General features: G+C 46.7%; 1 protein-coding gene, 2 long non-coding RNA genes and 1 pseudogene across 7 annotated transcripts in view; 1 reads left to right on the top strand and 3 right to left on the bottom strand.

The window, feature by feature from the left end:
- The window catches only part of Fam163a (family with sequence similarity 163 member A), a 94,599-nt gene extending 93,666 nt beyond the window's left edge, over nt 1-933 (bottom strand). For all 5 annotated transcript variants that reach the window (XM_031385566.1, XM_031385547.1, XM_031385537.1 and 2 more), the window contains exon 1: nt 300-933. The gene's annotated coding sequence lies outside the window, so the exon portion shown is untranslated. The remainder of the gene's footprint in view (nt 1-299) is intronic.
- A 4,017-nt stretch (nt 934-4,950) lies between these two features.
- Nucleotides 4,951-13,225, top strand: LOC116070686. Its single transcript, XR_004110509.1, has 3 exons — nt 4,951-5,031; nt 12,774-12,875; nt 13,021-13,225. It is a non-coding gene; the product is annotated as an uncharacterized LOC116070686 (long non-coding RNA).
- LOC116070671 lies at nt 7,366-7,850 on the bottom strand (annotated as a pseudogene).
- Nucleotides 9,231-11,478, bottom strand: LOC116070678. Its single transcript, XR_004110502.1, has 2 exons — nt 11,377-11,478; nt 9,231-9,696 (listed from the first exon to the last, which is right to left on the bottom strand). It is a non-coding gene; the product is annotated as an uncharacterized LOC116070678 (long non-coding RNA).
- Nucleotides 13,226-14,704: the final 1,479 nt, after the last annotated feature.

Here is a 14,704-nt window from a genome sequence, read left to right on the forward strand (position 1 = left end):
CCCACCATTGCCTAGGAGATCCGGGTAAACCCAGGTCGCTTGCCCCGCGAGTAGTCGCCTAGGGTCTCAGAGGGTCGCCAGCGTCAGGGCTGAGCCTCCACATCCCCATGAAAGCAGGCCGGAGCCGGAGAAAGTGGTGTGGGGTTGATCGGCAGGGATCGGTTGAAGCGAGGGGCTTCAGGGGCCGCCAGCCTCCCGCCGCCCGCCAGCAACTCTGGGAGCTACGGCTGCGGGAGCCAGGACGCGGAGCCCGGTTAAGGCGGGGTGCTCTGCGCAAGGCGGCGCCGGGGCGCGCTTACCTAGGTGTTCAGGCGCCCCCGACAGCGCTCTGGCGCCGGGCACATCCACGCACCGAGCCCAGAGATCCGCCTGCTGCTCCGCCGCGCCGCCCCGCTCCCTCTGCGTAGGAAATTGCCTACTAGGTCCCCCGGTCGGGGCTGCTCTGCTCCGCCGTGGCTCCTGCCGTGGCTCCCGCGCAGCGCTGCCCTGGACTCTGCGCGCCTTCCTCCCAGCGCCGGTGGCCGGGCTGGCCCACGTGAGGCTGCTCTGCCCGCCCTGGCTCTGAGAGCACTGGCTGGGTACCCAACCCTGAACCTCCTGGCTCCTCCAGGTGGCGGAGGATGGGGGCAGGTGACAGGAGCTGGAGGGAGTCCTGCGAGAATCCCCAACACGCAAGGAGGATTGCTCTTAGTGAGGGTAATGAGTCTGCCGGAGTGGTGGTCCAGAAAAATCTCTCTCTCAGCTCCGCAGCCTTTTAGCCCAAGAAATGCAGAGCCTAGCAGTCGGGGCTCCCAAGGGATGACTCAGTAGTGGGGAGCTGCAGATGGGGTCCAGTATGGAAAATCTCGGAAGAGAGTTTAGGCGCCAGAGTGTGTCGCTGTCCACTGAAGGGGGATCGCCTCAATAGCTACCTTAAAGGCACATCTAGGCCAGGGAGTCTAGTGACATCTGAAGTCCCTCGTGCAAAGGGCAGAGTTAGAGTATGTGCTTGTGATGTCAGATCTGTCAGGAAAGAGACAAGAGGAACGTTAGTGATGCTAGCGATTTCTTAACTGATGCCTTCTTAATTTTTTACATGTATGTATGTATGTATGTATGTATGTATGTATGTGTAGATGTCCATACTATAACCCTCGTGTGATGGTCAGAGGACAACTTGCAGGAATCAGTTCTTTCCTTACACTGTGTGGGGCCCAGGGATTAAACTCAGGAGGTCAGACTTGGCAACAAATGCTTTATGACTGAGAGACACCTATGGACTGTACCCCAAACAGGAAGACTGTTCTGGTTCCTTGGAAGGTTTCTTTGGAGAGCAGGACAGGAGGGGAGGGAAGGAACTTAGCCTAGCCAAGGCTTCTCGGGCCAGAATTCCTTTCTCAGGATTCTTCTTCACAGTCCTGTTTCACAAATCCTGACGGTTTGAAGGAGGGAGAAGCTGGGTCCCTCAGGATAAGCTCAGCGATAGAGCTTTTGTTCCCACTACAGCCAGGATGTTTTCTTCTTCATAGTCTGGGTGGTTCAAGGAAAAGATCACAGGTTTGAGAAACCAAAATAAAATCCCGAACCTGAGAAATGACAGGTTCCCAGTCTGATCTGATCAAGGAATAAGACAAGTGTCACCAGGGTAGACTACTCATTCTCAGTCCCCACCACACCCCACTGCAGGAGAAGAACTTCTGTAGTTCGGGAACCTCATTACTTTCTCTTCACGCGTTTTAAATACACAGCCCACATTTCCATGTATCACCTTTTCTGGCCACAATCAGATCTCACACCTGCATGACTTTCTCAGCTCCTTTTTTGAAGGCAAAACAACAAAATATGAGAATCCTGCAACATCTACGTAAATACCATCTGAGTTAGTGCCAGAACCCAACACCGCTCTAACACCTCTCCCACTTCCCAAGTCCCCGTCCCGCAGAAGCCACCATCCTAACTGTTTCACATCCTCATGTGCGCAGAAGCCACCATCCTGTTTCACATCCTCATGTGCCTTTACTGCTTTGTCTATTTGTGATGCATCTCTGAAAACCGTCATTACTTTTGCTTGCTTTAAAGCTTCCTGTAAACAGTGTAGCATAGCAAGTGCCCACAGTTTTTGTGCCTGTGCTTTTATTTGATGGCTTGTGGGAACTACCTCTTTTGTCACATGTGGTTGCTGGCTCGTTTTTCATACTATTTACTATCCCTTCATCACAATTCAGTTCTATGTTTTTGATATTCAGACTGTTTCTAGATGGCGTTACAGGAGATGGTGAACTGCTTAATGTGGATGCTGGAAATCACATTCCTGTCCTTTGGAAAAGCAGTACGCACTCATAATTGCTGAGCTAGCTCTCTAGCTCTCACAGGTGGTTTTAAGAAACAGTACAAAGAAGGTGAGGGATGTGGCTCAGTTGGCAGAACACTTTCTTGGAACGTGCAAAGCTCTGGGTCCCAGCCCCAACACAGTATAAACCACTATACCAGTACATGGTATAACCCCCAGCATTCGAGAGGTAGAGAAGGGGGGACCAAGAGTTCAAGTCTTCTACTACATATTGAGTTTGAGACCAACCTGGGCTACATAAACCCTATCTCCAAATAATAACACTACTAATAAATAACACAAAAATGTTCAAGTACCCACATCCCCTTTACCTAGTTTCCCATATGGGTAACATCTTGAGAATTATAGTAGCAAGACTTCAAGGTGAACACTGTCACCAACGCAGTCAAGATACAAAACATGTCTATGCAACAAGAGTCCCTCTTAGTGTTCTTTTGTACACAAACTTACTTCCCTTCTGAGCCTCTCCTATCTCTGATCTCTAGAAGTCATTTACCATATTGGTTTCCATGTCCAGAAATTGCAATTTTAGGAATGCTTTATTAGAGAAGTCATTTAGTCATTCTCTGGAGAGTCTGCCACGTTGGCTCACACTCCAGCATTTTCTTTCTCTCGTCTATGACTGAGCAGTATTCCATTTCACCACCTGCGTGTGCCTGCCACAGCTTGCTAAGCTGGTCTCTCATTGGAAGACACAGTTGCGGTTTGCAGTTTGGGGCAACTACAAATGAAATTACCATAAACGTTCACAGACTGAATTGTGCCTGAACCTAAATTTTTTACTTCGGGATGGATGCCCAGGCATTCAAGTGCTAGACTGTGTGTAGCTGTGTGCTTTAAGAGTCTGTCAGTCTATGTTACGGATAGCGGCACCATTATCTTCACTAGCAATGTGGCTGACCTGGCTTCCGGTTCCGCCATCATTTGATTAAATCTTGATAAAACTATTACCTGAGTCTAGGTGACACTAACACATTGTCCGAGAAAGTTTCCTCAAGTCTCTTCATCTTATGTGGGAATCTGTGGAACTTGTTGGAATTTTTAACATGAGACCTAACCCCTAATAGAAATTGAAATGTACAATGTGTTGTTGCTAACTACAGGAATTATGTTGCTGACTACTAATCTTACATAAGTGAAACTTTATACCTTGGTTTAACAGTAAATAGTGCTTATGCTCTTGCAGAGGACCTGGGTTCAGTTCTCTCATGGCAGCTGGAACCATCTAAGAGAATGGTTACAGTGTATCTGACAAACTCTTCTGCCCTCTGCTCAAATGGTGCACATAAAATCATGCAGGAGAACATTGCATACATATATACATAAACATAAACATTAGAAATGATGTCAGTTAAAACTGCTACACCCATTGGAGACTAGCATTCCATCTTCTATTCTTCCCAGCTCCTGGAGATTGCTCTAGTCACTGCCTGGAGTGTTTGTGTTAGCATTAACTAGATCAGGCAGTATTTTGCACATGTGTGGCTCATTTCACTTAGAACGATGTCCTCCTGGTTCATTTACTTTGTTCAAGGAGCAGGATTTACCGAGGGCTGAGGATGACTCTACTGTGTACACATCACATCCTTTCTGCTCTCTTCCTCCTCTTCTTCCCTTTCCCTTCTTGAAGTAGGGTCTTACTATGGCGCCAGATTGGCACTGAACTTGGGATCTCTCTGCCTTAACATCCCAAGAGCTGGAGTTGTTTACAGGCACACACCAGCTGATATCGTATTGTTTTATCCATTCATCTGTTGGAGGACATTTGGATTATTTTCATATCTATAACATGGTAGATAATGCTGAAATGAAGATGAGAGTGTAGATATGTCTTTAAGATACTGATTCCAGTCTCTTCCCTCTGCCTCTTTTCTGTCTCTTCTCTTCTCTTCTCTTCTCTTCTCTTCTCTTCTCTTCTCTTCTCTTCTCTTCTCTTCTCTCTCCCTCTCTCTCTCTCCACACGCACACACACACATGTGTGTATGTGTGTATGTGTGTATATATATATGTGTATATATATATATTTATAAACATGTATATATACACACACACACACAAATATATATGTTTGTATATTCTTATCAGTGTTTTGGCCCCACAAGTGCTGGAGTGTATATTTGTGGTGCTGTGTGTCCAAACTCAGGTCCTCATATTGGGATGATAAATGTTCTTAGCTACTGAGGTATTTTCTTCCTTTGTTCCAAGGTAGTTTTATGTTATCAGTGTATTGGGAGGGGAGACCTTTTTATTTAAGACGGGGACAATGCTGGGTGGTGGTGTCACACGCCTTTAATCCCAGCACTTGGGAGGCAGAGGCAGGTGGATTTCTGAGTTCGAGGCCAGCCTGGTCTACAGAATGAGTTCCAGGACAGCCAGGGCTACACAGAGAATCTCTGTTTAGAACCCCCCCCCCCCAAAAAAAGACAGGTACAGCTGGTGGAAGCATTCTGAAATATCATCATGGACTGAGTACTTAAGCCCTGAAGGTGGCTTTATTTGGTGGAGGGACTTTGAAGTAATAGGTTGAGAGGCGGGGCTTCTGTATCCTAATTAGAGCCTTTGTGATGGAGTCCCCAGGGGACTTCACCCCTCTTCCCAGTGAAGACACTACAAGAAGCTAGCTGTAATCCGGGAAGCAGCCTCCCCTGGACACAATCTTCTAGTGTCTCCCCTTGAGTTCATAGCCTACAGAACAGTGGGAGGTGAGTTTCTATTGTTTGTAAGCCCCATGTAAGCCCCTTGGCCTGTGATATTGTTGCAGCAATTCTGGACACACTTGGACAGATATTTAAAAAGGAGGGAGGATGTTAATTTAATTTCTTGCGTTTAGTCAACTCTGCCATCTGGCTGTCAAGCCAGACGACATCAGAGCCAGATTCAACTTTTCCTTTGTAAAGATGTCAAGTACCGTCTAACTGGTGATTAAGAGAAGCCTTTCTCTGGAGAGGAGTCAGATTAAAAAGTCCAACTCCCTGGCTTCTCCTTTGCAGGCTCACAGCCTTTTATCCACAATTTAACTTTTGAAAATCTCTGAAGGTCAAAGTTTTAAAAAGATAGCCTATTCAACTACAATCCCTGAGTTGAATTGATTGGGAAGCAAAATTAAACCGCAGTGAGGCCTCATAAGCCTTTATTTTACTCAGCGTTAATATTAATCATTTTGCTGAAAGATGTCGATATTCTTGATTTCAGGCTCTAACACTGTGTTATGCTAATAAACAGCGAGTGCATAGACTGACCTCTTTAAAATTAGGGCACTGAATTACTTATCTTGGAAAAGACTCGAACAAACTTCTGTTCACCCCAGATAGGGTAACAGTGACAGATCAAAGGATCAATCCCATCCAGGTGTACCCTGGTGAGGCAATGAGTATATTGATCTTCCTTACAGTAGCATGGGCAAGGGGCCACTACCATAGCATGCTGTGCCAGATGGATGGCAGGCCATCTTTGTCTTTCTTCAATGTCATTCATTTTATTGGATAACAATAAACTACAAGCTAGACCAGCTTTGTTGACTGAAATTTGCCATGGAGTCTATTTCCTTTGTTAGTTGGCCACTGATGAGCAAGCTCCTTTATTCCTATCTTTACTAATATCAACTCTCAGATTACCTGTTACATATCACATAATATTTATATATCCCAGTGCACATACACACATTTATAGAATGGCAACAAAAGGGTTAAAAGAGGTCACAACAGAGCTCTGAGAGTTCAAAGAGGCCTCACTGAAGACAGCAGCTACCTCTGATGTAGGTAGTGGCTGCAGTGGTTTAGAAGAACTTTTAACCAATCCCATGGGAGAGCCTGCAGAGGCCTCTGAGGTCACATCGGTACAAGTCTGAGCTGGACTGCTGGGGGTACAGGACTCTGGAAGCCAAAGAGACAAGACACAGATATGGTCCAGGTGGATGGTCAGATAGATGAGGGGGACTGTTTGAGTAATCCTTGTCTGTGGTGTGGAGTTGAGCCGAACCCTGCAAAGAATTAGGAGTTCTCTGCTGTCAGTCCTATGACATGCACACTGGTGGTCAGATGACAGGTCGGTGGGGCAGCCACCATCGACTTGCTAACTGTTTTTCTCTTTCTGGAGTCCTGGTTAGGGTGTCTGGTATAAGCTGTAAGCTCTCAGGTGTGTTGTTCCTGATGGAGTTAATATGCCTGGGAGCTCAATTGTTCTCCATCTACTCTGATAAGTTTGGAACTGGGAGCATTTTACTTTGGGATGATTATTTATCAGTCTGTGCCTCATGTGTGATGTCCACTTGGTGACACCTAGTCACCCTGCCTCTCTACTGCATTCAAAATGGAGCCAAATATTGCCTGTAAGGTGGAGGCACCCAGCCTGGTTTCTACAGTTACAGGAGTGCAGGTGACATGCCCTGCATCTGTGTCACCCAGTGGGTGCGACAATTTCAGAAAGCTGTATTTGTCCCACCTTATGTTAGCCTTCCAGCTCCTGTATATTCCAGAACCCCCAAGACAGCTGCATTTCCATGACCATAGGCCTAGCACTGTATCTTGCTGCTTGTTTCAGTGTTGAGATTCTGTAGACAAGGGATTTTGTAGCTCCGCACCACCAGCATCCAATGACGATGATGTTCATGTTATACCTGATGAAGCAGCTGTGCCCCAATATTGTGGACACTGAAATACTTATGTCAGCAGCAGTAGGGGGACACAGCCCAGCACCTCCACTAGCAGCCTGGGGTCCCTTCCTTAGGGACCTCCACTCAGGTAAAGCTGGACCCTGGACTCCGAAGGCTCAGGAAAGCATCCTAGGATGAGCCAGAGTGAGGCAAGGTTAGTGACTTTACTAGAACAAGAGAGGGAGAGGGGTGATTCAGAAAAGGAGAGGTGTTCCTTCAGTGGCTTCATACACAATCTTGTGGCTTTTTCCTTTCTTTTCTTTATTTTTTTCATGTAAACTGGTCCTTTATTAGCATGGACCATTGGATATGGCAGCTTCCATAAGGTAAGGGAGGGAGGGAGCCAGCGGGCAGCAGGCTCTCACTTCTTTCACTCATTCTTGTCTTAGTCCCACTTAGCGGAGAAGCCCTGAACGGGGTTGACCTTCATATCTAGCATCCGCTTGGTCTGTATGGCCACCCATTCACGATCAAAGGCATGAGGGATGGGGCCATACACATAGCTCTTCTCCCAAATCAGAACAAGCACAGTGAAGCCGATGAAGAACATGGCCAAGCCGGCAACTGTCTTCCCTTCATTGGTTCCCCTGTTCATCTCCGCGAAGCTCTCATTAAACTGGATGCGGTACAACTGGACTTTCTCATCCCTGGAAAGGCTGCTCCAGTCGACCTTCTCCTTCTCCTTCAGGGCCTTCTGGCTGGCAGACAGCATGGTGACAGGGGCCACATCAGGCAAGGGGTAGTCATGCCGATCAACGTAAGCGGGAAAGCATAGCCTTCACTCTTCACAACACTCCCATGTGCTCGAAGGCACACCGAAGTAGAAATGGCTCTCTTGCCTATTAGGCTAAGCGCCCTGGTAGCCAACATTCTGCCACTGCTGCCCAAGCGACCGCCACAACTGCCCTCTACACCCTGGGTGCTCGGGACCGGAAAAGCTTTCCTTTCCTTTCCTTTTCTTTTCTTTTCTTTTCTCTTCTTCCCTCCCTCTCTCCCCATACCCCCTCTCTTTCTTTCTTTCCTTTCCTCCTTCCCTCCTTCCCTCCTTTCTCTCTCTCTCTCTCTCTCTCTCTCTCTCTCTCTCTCTCTCTCTCTTTCTTTCTTTCTGGCTGGAGAGACAGCCATGGGTACTGGGAACCAAACTCTTATATTTTTGGTTGTGAGCCTAGCCTTTAATGGCTGAGCCATCACTCCAGCCCTCTTTCTTTCTTTCTTTTTCTGTTTTTTTCAAGACAGGATTTCTCTGCATACCTGTCCTGGAACTCCCTCTGTAGACCAGGCTGGCCTCCAATTCACATAGATCTGCCTGCCTCTGCCTCCAAGACCATCACCGCTGCTAGGTTAGTCTTGTGGCTCTATAAACCACAATATCCAGCAGTTCAACAGTTATACAAAACTGAAAATTTAAAAGCTGAGCAAAAATATATAAACTGGTTTATTTTGATTTATTTCTCTTACCCTCAAGAGTAGTAAAAGTGAAAAGAGTTGGTGCATGAAATCATGAGGGATTTTATGACATGTGTTGTTTGGACTTGGGAATTCAGGGAGGGGGAAAGGGCGGGGGTCTGATGCTAACATGGTAAAAACCAAGGTTAACGAACAAGCAAGCAAAGGCTGTTCGTTGTCTTTAACGTCCTTGTTTGAGATGTCTCTGGGGGAGAAAAACACATTATCTCTGAAGGTAATTTCCATTTGTCACCTCAGTTAGCAAGACAGGCTAAGTAGACGCCAGAGTCGATGGCTTCTTTTTCACCCTGTGTCCTTAATTTCCCCCATGTTTCAATCCTGCCCTAATGCTTTAAAAGTATAAATGTGTGTTTTGAGAGGGCAGTGTGTGTGTGTGTGTGTGTGTGTGTGTGTGTGTGTGCATATGTGGTAATCAAGGCTGAACTCAATTGTCCTTTCTCAGGAACCATCTGCTTCCTTTTGAAACAGGATCTCTCACTGGATGCCTGAGGCCTACTAAGTAGGCCAGGCTGGCTGGCTAATGAGCCTGAGGATCCTCCTGTCTTTACCTCCCAGTGCTGGAACTACAGTTACCATGTGTACTACTGTGCCTGGATTGTCTCACAGTGCTAGGGATTGAACTCCGGTCCCTGTGTGTATGTGGCAAGCATTTTACTGAACATATCCCCCCTTAGCTTCTGTCTCACTTATTCATAATTGAGTTAACTGTTATAACAAATGGGGTGTCTTAGTTTGCTTCCCGTTGCTGTGATAAAACGCTGTGACCAAAAAGACGAGTGTGTGTTTGAGGAGGAAAGGGTTTATTTGGCTTACAGTCCATCTTCAGGAGAAGTCAAGACAAGAACACAAGGCAGGAACATGGATGCAAGAACTGAAACCGAGACCTTGGAGGAAGGGCACTTACTGGCTGGCTTTCAGCATTTTTCATCTTCTAGACTCCCACAACTCGTTCTCTGAGCACTCGACAGCTTTTCCAACCCATAGTTCCAGTTCTTCCACACTGGGTAAAATGGTGTGACACTATGTAGATAGATAGCGTCAGGCTCCAGATTTAATAAAGCACCAGCCCCGCACCCAGGAGTTCTAGAGTGCCTGCTTCTGTCCGGAGCTGCTGACCTTCAGTTTCCATTTGGCACGGGGCACCAGAAGATGTTTAAGGATGAATCAGTTCTTGGACAGAAAGTCACAGGAGAACTACAGGTCATTCTGTAAGTGATTAGTGTTCTTGGGTCCTGTGACTGCTATAACACTGTAAGTTAAAGGAGAATTATTTAAAGAAATGAAATTAGCTAACCTTTGGACTATTTTCAGCCACCTGAAATAGACAAGTCATGAACATATTTAGGTTTCTCCTTATAATCCCCTTTTAGCAACTACTTCACATGCCTGAGATCTTTTCTGTGCCCATGAGAACAGAACAGGCATGATTAGTCTGCACATGGCAGTGGAGTGGAAAGTGAGGATGCCAAGATTATTCAGGAAGATCTGAAGAGAGCTAGGACTGTGTTGTGGGCACTCTGGTCTCACTTTGTCACCAAGGACATCATATCTGTCCTCTGCAAAGATCCCATATTTGCCCTTGGCTAACATGACCTAACGTACTGTATTAGCAAATGGGCGAACAGACACAAGGGAGAAAGACCGCTTCCTCCACTCGGCAAACTACACGAGAGAGAAGACTCGTGATGGACCTGGCCTTAGCACCGAAGTCTGAGCAACACTGTGTTGGCCTGAGCCTAGAACATTGTCAACTCACTACAAAGCACTTAGAGCCGAAAATCCCCCACATGCCAGGAATGGCGGTCCACCCCTGCAATATCAGCACTTGAGTGGCTGAGACAAGAGGATCACATTGGCTTCAAGGCTAGCCTGAGCTAAACAGAAAATGCTGTCACATGTGAGTGGGCGGCAGAGGTCCTGAGTTCAATTCCCAGCAGCCACGGCCATCTGTACAGCTACAGTGTACTCATGTACTCATACACATAAAATAAATAAATAAATCTTTTTAGAAAATAATTATTTATTTCTTCACTTTACATCCCAATTGCAGCATCCCCTCCTCCCAGTTCCCCTCTCACATGGCCCTTCCTCTATCCTCCGCTGCCCTTCACCTCTGAGAAGGGGGTGGTCCCTCCCAGGGAACCAACCCAACCTGGTACCTCAAGTCACTGTAACTAGGTACATCCTCTCCCACTGAGGCCACACAAGGTGGCTCTGTTAGGAGAGCAGGATCCACAGGCAGGCAACAGAATCAGGGTAAGCCCTCGCTCCAGCTGTTGGGGGGCTTCCATGAAGACCAAGCTGCACATCTGCTACACATGTGCAGGAGGCCTCAGTTCAGGAGGGCTTTTTTAAATATCAAGAACTTTAAGAGTACACACCACATATATAATCATAGAGACATACACATATGCACACACATACACATACATACATATATACATATGTGCGCACATATGCGCATGTACCCACATGTTTACATGCATGCACAAACATACATATGTACATGTATACACATATACATACATATACATGCACACATATACATTTGGACATATATATATATATACATACATATGTATAGGTACATGCATACACATAACACACACATATGCCCTTCTGGTTTTAGATCCAGCATAGTAACTTGCATAGCTGAGCCCTTAATGTTTTCCACAGGTGACAGAAAGTGTCCTAATGTAAGCCAAAGAAACATTTCTCTCAGCTTCTTTCAGGGTGCCACTTTCTATTTTATACCAAATGCCCAGAAGGGGAGGCATGCAGGAGGCCTCTTTCCCCTGAGAGACATATTGCCAGTCTTGAGGCAAGAGTCAAAATGTTACTTCTGACTCAGCAAAGCCACCCATGGGACTAGACCAGAAGCCGAGTCAGCAGGGACAGCCACCACCCTGACCTTTGCATCTTCACTTACATTAGGTGGGGACTTGCTTCCTCCAGCACCATTCCGAGCTCAGGAAAGGAAACCCATTGCTTAGCCCTGCTCTGCTGCTGTGGCTGCCAGCACATGGCATCCTGAAAGCTTCTACCAGAGGCTGTGAACACCTGGGAGGACAAAGGGCCTCCTGTGACACGCGAGGGGGCCAGCCCAGTGAGGTATTGAGTTACAGTCCTACTCCTTAGAACACAAGGCCCGTCCTTCTTTTTTATACCAATCTCAAACACTGTCCTTGTTTCAGGCAGGGCTGATGGAAGGCCAGGCCCCAAAGGTAGGAGGCTGATGCTCAGGCCTCCTAATGGAGCTTGACAGCAGTAAGATTAAAAAGCAGGAGCGCAGCATCCGAAGCAGCGTGGGAAAGCACCCACTCGCTCGCTCACTGCCTCTCCTGCTATCAGCACTTTCGTTCAGAGAGCTGAACCATAAAGATTAATCTTTTCATAGAAACAGAGGTTGGAAGAAAAAAAAAAAGAATGGGAGCAGGAAAGGAGGACAGAGGTAAACTTTGCTGGACACTTCCAGAAGCTGTGAGCTCAGCTTGTCTCTGCAGCAAATCCTTGTTGGAGGCAGAGCGGAGATCTCGGTATGCAAGGAAGAAATGACAGTGGCAGTGGTGTTACCAGGCCAGCTGAGGAAGAAGCCACTGGCTTCTCTATGGCAAGAGACAAATGTTAAAGGCAGGGAGACATCTTCTCAGACCAGCTCAGCCTGGTGACTGACCTCCTCGTGCCCACTGCTTGCATGATTCTAGATTAAGACTACTTTGTCTTTGTACTGAATGAATTTTCAGCTGGCTGGCTCTTGTGATCCATGCAGCAATGGATTAAAATGAAACCAGAATATCTACATCCCATACCCAACAGACAGGACTTCAGAGAAGTTGGAGGGTGCAGATCCAAACACACTTGGCCGAATAAGCCACGATCATTTGAAACAGCTGCGTATCGATGCAAAGCAGTGACAGATGGGAATGTGTATTGAACACATGTACTAGTGCACAGACACACACCTTAGAGCATTCCATTAATAAAGATCACAGGAGAGATTTCAGGAAAGAGAAACCTCTGGATGCTGACAGGAAGAGAAACAGAGACCACCCCTGACTACATCCCAGCCCTGGTACCCTGGAGATGAGAAGAAATGTCCGCCTATAACCACAGGTGGCCAACTGCGCACAAACATGCGTTTAATGGTAAGCATGTGAGAGGATTTGCTAGTGTGCTCTGTTTGGCCTTGTGTTTTGAGATGGGGTCTAACTCTGTGTCCCAGACTGCCTGAGAACTTATTATAATCCTCCAGCCTCACTCATCTCTCACGAGTACTGGGATTATGGGCTTATCCCGTATGCCTGACATGCTTATTCAATTCTCCAGCAGGTCTTCCATACTATACAAAAGTCCAGGTCTGGAAACGCCAGTGACTTAAAGACAAAAGCCATTTAACCCTCCCCTCTACTGGAGCAGCTGACCTCAATTGTAAGTTACCCTGACTTACAATTTGTCATTACAATTTGGCTTTGTTATTCTATTCTTGTGGTAAAGATTTGGCCACCTATGTGCTCACAGACAAAAGAGCGAAAGCAAACAACCACACGAGTATGCCTCTCTAAAACTGTTACAGGATGGATGGGAATGCAAGGAAACCCACCTGGAGACCTGGAATCCCCGAGCGCTCTCACTTGGGTCCTGTGATGAGCATGAAGATGGGCCAGAAGCGAAGCAGCAGAGGGAAGGAGAGAGGCTGGGCCCTCACGGGAGGCTGGCCCATGGCAACATCCCCCAAAGCATTCTTCAGGCTAGAATGAGTTTCATCCAGCCTCATCTTGCCAGCAACAGGTACATCCGATAGGTCTCACCACTCGTAACTCCTGGAAGAGGACCTTTGGTCTGTCTTGGCCAACGGTACCACAGGAAGTGTGAATGTGTCTGTGCACTTGTGGCATAGTGTGGCAGGCACTGGGCTCAGGAGTTCTCTGTGCCATTTCAGCACAGCACAGCAACACTCCAGCCCCTGTCCCATTGTCCTATCTGCTCCTGGGAAAAGCTGTAGAGTCAGTTGCCTAACACCATCTCATTTCTAATCCCTTCTTCCAACCCACATCCTCAAGTTCCTATCTCTGTCTTCCATCCCAGGTCCCTAGTATTTTTCATGCAGGGGTCACATCACATGTCACTTTGCTGTGTGTCACTTAGTCTGAACCTTGATAAGGTTGATTGTGGTCTCTGTTCTAGATGGTCTGGAGAGTAACAAATGATAACCATTTATCTTAAGTCTCTATTGATAAAACACCATGTCCTGTTGGGGAGAAAAGAGTATATTTCTTCTTATAACTCTTGGGCCATAATCCATCACTGAGGAAAATCAGGCAGGAACTCAAGCAGGGAAGGGATGTGGAGGTGGGGACTGATGTCAAGGCATGGAGGAGTGCTGCTTGCTGGCTTCCTTCCCAAGGTTTGTTCAGCCTGCTCTCTTACAGACCTCAGGACCACCTGCTCAGGAGTAGCATCACCCACAATGAGCTAAGTACTTCTACTTCATGCACTAATTAAGAAAATGTACCACAGGCTTGCCCACTGGCCACTCTGGTGGGGAATCTTCTAAGTTGAGATTCTCTCTTCCCAAATGACACTAAGCTGTGTCAAGTTGACACAGTTTCACAACTGTTTTATTAGAAATTGCTATTCATGAATCTGAAAATGTTTTTCTTGCAAAAACCCGTCATTTTCCGACAATCCTATAGTCGTGGAGAAATCCAGGTTTTATTACACGTAGCCCCACTTCCTGGCCACAGATGCAAACCTATTTTCTACAATTAGGCAGATGCAAACTTTGTAGGGAAGAAAAGTGATTTGTGAGCCCTGTGTGCTGTGTGAGCCCAAGACAGACTCTGGAAGGTAATTTGCCACATGCCTCTTCTGAGGTGTCTTATGAGCCTGGACCAAATGGTGGGAGTCATTACAGAGAAGAGAAGACCATAAATCATGGGAGCAAATTGAAGCTCTCCTCTGAGTTCCTGTCACAAGTCATTATTCTGTTTCTGGGTCCCACTGTTCTTGGGACAACCCTGGAGATTCATGTTCTAGTTCTTTCCCAGACTTATGCTATGCCGTGACCACCAGACTTACAGAATGCTTTTTGGTGAGGGAGAATTCTAGAGTTTACTGGGATTCACCGTCATCTGTAGATGAAAAATATTAATCCTTTCCTCTCTTATGCATGTATTTCAAATCAGAGAAAGCAATTCATCCTCGGTGGTTAGGGGGCTCAGGCATAATTGACACAGTAAAGGGAAATGGAACAACAT

The sequence above is a fragment of the Mastomys coucha genome, unplaced genomic scaffold, assembly GCF_008632895.1.
Source record: "Mastomys coucha isolate ucsf_1 unplaced genomic scaffold, UCSF_Mcou_1 pScaffold1, whole genome shotgun sequence".
Taxonomy (NCBI): Eukaryota; Metazoa; Chordata; class Mammalia; order Rodentia; family Muridae; genus Mastomys; species Mastomys coucha.